At 38.9% G+C, this 6,551-nt stretch overlaps 1 pseudogene across 1 annotated transcript; it reads right to left on the bottom strand.

Moving 5' to 3' along the window:
* Positions 1–1,608: 1,608 nt before the first annotated feature.
* Positions 1,609–2,557, bottom strand: LOC103266461 (annotated as a pseudogene). The gene is made up of 2 exons (XR_002482315.1): positions 2,429–2,557; positions 1,609–2,205 (listed from the first exon to the last, which is right to left on the bottom strand). The product of XR_002482315.1 is annotated as a fumarylacetoacetate hydrolase domain-containing protein 2A pseudogene (transcript).
* Positions 2,558–6,551: the final 3,994 nt, after the last annotated feature.

The raw sequence follows: 6,551 nt of genomic DNA, 5'->3' as shown, positions 1-6,551 counted from the left end.
AATATTTGTTCTTGCCTGCTGAAACGCAGTTATTTGAAGTGATTGTGATTGGGAATAGATGTTACCCTGATTTACTGGATTGGGGGAAGAGATGGTTTTGCTTAAATCTTCATGCCTCCCCGCTTTCCTGGAGAACTTTCCTTGACAGGACTGGAAATTTTAATTGTAGTTTCTGAACATGTAGAGTATATGTTACTAAAGTTTTTCTCTTTAACTCAAGTTGTTACCATTTTTATAATTTTACTTTCTGCTTGTTGGCATGATGGCAACTTTTTTTAATTATGAAAAATTTCCAACATATGGAAAAGATGAGATAATTGTATAATGATCACCTGTATATCCATAATCTAACATATTCTAGATTTTAAAATTACTAATAGTCTGCTTTTTTGTTCTTGACATAGTTTATATAATTCCTTCTAAACTAGCTAGTGCATTCCCCCACAATTGGGGCTATGTGGTTACCCTAAAAGATAGTTTCTACTGGAAAGGTAGCATACATGCTTGAGTCTTTCCCTTAAATTACCATTTTTCAGAGACAAGAATTGATGTGAAAATAACATCCAATAGTAGCAATAAAGGGATTTTTTTTGGTATGCTTTTTTTAAAAAAGCATCATTAGAGATCTATAGATCTTATTTTTTATTTTGGGGGGACTATGGAGTCTTACATATTAAATTGTATTATACAAATAAATTATAAGTATTACTCTTCTTCATGCTCAAATTGTTCAACTTTAACCAGTAGCGGCCCACGAATTTTCATCTGTCTTGAATGTTTCTCAAGGAGTGAAAGGCATGATTTACAGGGAAGGACTGTAGTCACAGGGAGTAGGAAATTGGGCATGAAGTAAGAAGGCATAGAGGTGAAATGATATCAAACATAGTTACATTTACCAAACAGATGGCAAGGAGAGAAAGCTGAGATTAAACCAGAAGAGTAATATGTAGCTTTATTTTTATTTATTTATTTATTTGTTTTTTATGTCAGGGAGAATATTTAATAGCATGGAAAAATGTCCTTGGAGTCTTAAGTAAAAGGTAAGTATGTACACAGTATAAGCATACACAGGTATAGAAAAACACTGGCAAGCTATACAGTAAAACAGTAATATTGTAAGCCCTGGGCAAAAGAAATATGGGTGACTTTTAGCTTTTTATTTTATTTTATTTTTTTTGAGTTGGAGTCTCACTCTGTCGCCCAGACTGGAGTGCCGTGGCCGCTCCAGGCCACCGCAGCCTCGACCTGCTGGGTCTCCGGTGATCCTTCTGCCTCACCCTTCCAAGTAGTTGGAATTACAGGCGCGCGCTATCACGCCCGGCTAATTTTTTTTTTTTTTTAAATTTATTGTAGAGATGAGGTCTCACCAAGTTGCCCAGGCGGGTCTCGAACCCCCGGGCTCAGGCAATCCACTCACCTCAGCCTCCCAAAGCGCGGGATTACAGGCTGAGCCACCGAGCCTGGCTAGCTTTTTATGTTTATCTGTATTTTATTAATTTTCTACAATGAAGGTGTGTTACCTTTGTAATCAGGAAAACATGTAAATTAATTTCTTTTTGTCTAAGTCAGTGTTGTTACTGTACATCTAATCCCCTATAGTTTAATGCACTAGTGAGCGAGAGGTGGCTCCCAGAGGCTGAATACTGAGCTCCAAGTGCCCTTGTGATGGGCCTTAGTGACTCTGGAGGGCAGTGACGAGGCACCAACCTGGCTCTTGGGTGGGAGGACAATCTCATCATAGGGTCCCACAGTGGAGATGGCGAACTCGCTGAAGATGATGGGCTCCCTGGGCACTGGCACGTTCTGTTCTTTGCAGTGGTCCACATAATTCATGCCCACACACACCATCTTGCCTGGACGTGTGACTGGTGCCAGGAAGGTCACCTCTGATTGTGGTAGGACTGGCAGCTGAGCAGCCAGGGCTCTTCTTGCCACTGAGAGGGTGGCCTCTCCCTGCTCGAGGAACTGCAACATTGTCTTGGGGAGCGTGGGGTCAAAAGCATTGAGGTCAATAACCCCTCCACCATTCCCTGTCTCCAGGCCCAGGTAAGGCCCCGCCAGGTGGGGTGCCTGGAATTGCACCAGCCTCATGTCTCTGGAGGGTTGAAAAGGCCATGTCTGAGCCTGCAGCAAAGCCGTAAGCAACCTCCTTCTACTAAGGCCTGCATCGGAACCTGGCTGCGCGGCCTGGTCCTGCCGGGCGCCCTGCGCTTAGGGTTAAAGCCCGCGGGGCCGGAGGTCAAGGGCGGCGGGGGCCTGCCCACTGGCACCGGTGACCACGGGCAGCTATGTAGCTTTATTTTGACATGCTACTTTTTTTCTAGACACTAAGTATGATTTTTAATGGATACCAATAATCATTTTGTTCTACTAGCCATCAAATTAGGAAGGACTGCCTCGAGTTCAACTCTTTCATTCACATTTTTACCTGGGTGAAGGGAGAGGTATAAGAACTGTCAAGAGCATCTGGTTTCTTAGAGTAAGATGCTTCGCAGTGGAAAAGTCTCAAGATAATGTTAATTATTTTCCAATACATTTCAAAGTATTTTCTGAACATATTGCTAAATAAATACTAATAAATATGTAAGTACAACTTTTGGATTCTCATTAAAAATTTTATTTATGTTGAGCTTCAAGCCCTCTACAAGGATAATTAGTTCTCAAAACTTAGGCAGGAGAAAATCAAACTATTTGGGGCATTTGACCTATCAATATGAGATGAGTGAATAATTTCAGTGCAGAGAAATGTAAACTATCTGCACAATTCAATTAGATTGTAAGATTAAAAATTGAAAATGAAATTCCAGTCATCTCAAAACTAAGTAAAATAATATTCTAAACCTTCAGAGAAAATAAAATTTAAAATAACATTTAATACTCATTAAATGTTCTCTATTTGTATATCTCCTTTTATCAAGCATAGGAGATATTGCTATAATGATAACCTGCTACAACAAATAACAGCAATTTTCCAACTCACCTATATAAAATTGGGATAAAGTAAATCTAGGGCCAAAGGTTGCCACAAATATAAATGAAGATGAAAGGATTTGGTCTCTTACAACACTGACTGTTGGTAGATTATTCTTTGCCCAGTGAAATTTCAGGAGATACTGATTTGAGCCTTGGAAGAGAAGGCTTGCATTTATTATTAACAGCAATAGTAATTTTTTCTAAAAAGTGTCAACACATTGTATCACCACATTCTGTTCATAGCATTTATAAATACAGTCATACAGTCTTTAAACTACAAATAATTTATCCTACCTCAAATAAAAATAAACCAAACAAAAACAAAAAACTAATTATATTTTATTTATTTCCTTTAAAATTCTTCCTACTTTTTTTTTTAAGTTGGTAGCTGTCACCCAGGCTGGAGTGCAGTGGCATGCTCACAATCACTGCAGCCTCAACCTGCTAAACTCAGGTGATCCTTCTGCCTCAGCCTTCCAAGTAGCTGGAACTATAGGCATGTACCACCATACCTGGCTCATTTTTTGATTTATTGTAGAGACAAGGTCTCGCCATGTTGCTCTGGCTGGTCTCAAACCCCTGAGCTCAGGCAATCCTCTCACCTCCACCTCCCAAAGTGCAATCCTTTCTACTTTTAAGTAATACACGTGTGTACAAAGGATTGATTGAATACGATGTATTAAGATGAATTTATGAGGCATGTTGGCTAATACCTGTAATCCTAGCACCTTGGAAGATGAAAGGATTGCTTGAGCCCAGGAATTTCAGACTATCCCAAGCAACATAGCAAGACTGCCTCTCTACAAAAAAAAACCCCCAGAAAACCCCCCAAAATTAGCAGGGTGTGATGGCATGTCCCTGGGTTTCCAGCTACTTGGGAGACTGAAGCGAGTGGGTTGCCTGAGCCCAGAAGTTCAGAGTTACAATGAGCTATGATTGTGATACTGTACTCAAGCCTGAGCAACAGAGTGAGATCCTGGCTCAAAAAAAAAAAAAAAAAAAAAAAGAATTTATGTATTTAATATATTTTTTTTGACAGAAATGGGACAAGGGGAAATGAGAAAAGGATAAAGAAAAAGAAAAGAACTACCTGCCAAAGGTCAAGTAGCGGGTGCTGCACTGGATTACTTAATTCAATAATACCTCAATAGAGTTCACCATTACTTTTTTTATTATGGCATATTGGTGCTTCTAAGAACACTAACAGTGAAAAATAAATGAGTATGGCTTCAGATGCTGCAGGTGACAGTGGGAGGCCAGGTTTAATTCACTCTTATGAAGTCTTCTTGGATTGTGTCACTTGTAGAATTTGTACTTGACTTTTGGAAACATAAAATGTTCTTGCCACTGAGAACTAATTAAAAAATCTGGCCCTCTGTGACTGAGCTCATTTTGTTCAGGTTGACTGCATGTTCAAGTTTGACTCAAGATGCTCATCTAATGTATACTGTGACCAACTATTTTAGTTGGATTAAGATAATTGCCTAGCTCAACATTATCCTTATACATTCCACAAGAATGGTATTCAAAGTCCTTAAATGAGACTGCTACTGAACACCACTCCAGGTTTTTAAGATGCTTGAAGTTAACGTTGTGCTTTGGAATGAACCCAAAGTAATCCAAGACTACCATAAGCAAATAAAGAGTAGAATGGACCTTGTAGCAATTATCAACATGGATGAATCCCACAGATATTAGGTTAAGTGAAAGAAGCCAGATTCATACAAGAAGCCCTTATGATTCTACTTATATGAAGTTCAAAAACAGGCAAATTTAATTCACAGTGACAGAAGTCAGAATACCAGCTATCTCTGGTATTGACAGAGGAGAGACATGAGGCCATTTTCTGTATCTTAATCTAGAATGTCTCCATAGGATATTATATGTCTATACAAATTTATTGAACTGTATTCTTTGTGGTTTTACTGTATATAGGTTGTATCTTAATGAAAACACAAGAATTCTGGAAAGTACACAATTATGCTTCAACCGATTTTTTAATGAGACTGCTACTGAACACCACTCCAGATTTTTACAATGTGACTATTTGACTACTATAAATGAATATGAGTGCTATTTTTTAGATCTAATTTGCCTTTACTGCTATACAAGTTCAGCAAAGGCTTCAAAGTCTAGGTTATCTTAGCAAAGTAAGCACACTGAAGCTTTGTTTCATTGTGTCAGCAGTGCTTAAAGCAGAAAAGTAGGAAAGTTGAGTCTTTCATGAAGGCCATGACCACAGTTCTGGGACTCAGGAAATTATTCATTAAATAAATATTTATTGGGTACTTTCTGAGTGCCAGATGCTATTACAGGCACAGAAGATACAAGAATGAACAACTAAGGAAAGGTCTCTGCTCTCGTAGATCTTACACTCTGAGATTAGGAAAGAAAAGACAAGTAATTTAAACATAAATGTACAAAATACACTAGGAAGTAGTGAGTGCATATGGGGAGATGCCATTTTAAATGAAGTGGTCAGAGAAAGGCCTCTTTGAAGATATGACATTTGATCTGTGTCCTGAATGATGAGGCAGAGCCAGCCATGTAGAAAGCCAGGGAAACAAAGAAGCAGGTAGACTGAACAGCAAGCCAAAGCCCCAGATGAGGAAAAAGCTTGACATGTTTGAAGGTCAGTTTCTCAACCACAAGGAGCTAGTGAGGAAAATGTATGAGAAAAACTAATAGAAGGGCTTAGAGGTCATTTTATTTTGTTTTATTCTATTCTATTTTATTTATTTTTTTGAGTCAGAGTCTCACTCTGTCACCAGGTTGAAGAGTAGTGGCATGCTAATGGCCTCTGCAGCTTGACCTGCTGGGCTCAGGTGATCCTTCTGCCTCAGTCTTCTAAGTAAGTGGAACTACCAGCACAGGCCCCCATGTCTGGCTAATTTTCTGATTTATTGTAGAGATGAGGTCTTGTTGTGTTGCTCAGGCTGGACTCAAACCCCCGAGCTCAGGCAATCCTATCACCTTTGCCTCCCAAAGTGCTGTGATTACAGGTGTGAGCCACCATGCCCAGCCCTGGAGGCCATTTTAAAGAATATACATTTGGTTCTAAATACAACAGCAAGCCATTGGAAAGGAATAGTAACAGAAGGAGAGAAGTTAGAATTGAGACATATTTGGAGGTGGACTATATCAGATTTACATGAATTAAATGGTGGATAAGGAAAAGGGCAGATTAAAAATAACAGCTTATAACATCACATTGATATCCAAACTGGGTAAAGATCTAACAAAGAAAGAGAACTATAGGCCAATATCCTTGATGAACATAGATGCTAAAATTCTCAACAAGATTCTAGCAAACTGAATCCAATAACACATCTCAAAAATCATCCACCATGACCAAGTAGGCTTCACCCCTGGGATGCAGGGCTGGTTCAACATCCGCAAGACCATAAATATAATTAAATACATCAACAGATGTAAAGACAAAAACCACATGATTATATAATTAGATGTGGAAAAAGTTTTTGATAAAATCTAGCACCTCTTCTTGATAAAAACCCTCGAACATCTAGGCATAGATGGAGCATACCTCAAAATAGTAAGTGCCATTTACAATAAACTCA

Source organism: Carlito syrichta, unplaced genomic scaffold (genome assembly GCF_000164805.1).
Source record: "Carlito syrichta isolate Samal-C Ts95f unplaced genomic scaffold, Tarsius_syrichta-2.0.1 Scaffold307189, whole genome shotgun sequence".
Classification (NCBI taxonomy): Eukaryota; Metazoa; Chordata; class Mammalia; order Primates; family Tarsiidae; genus Carlito; species Carlito syrichta.
The sequence above is the reverse complement of the archived record's forward strand: the minus strand, read 5'-3'. Positions and strand labels throughout refer to the sequence as shown.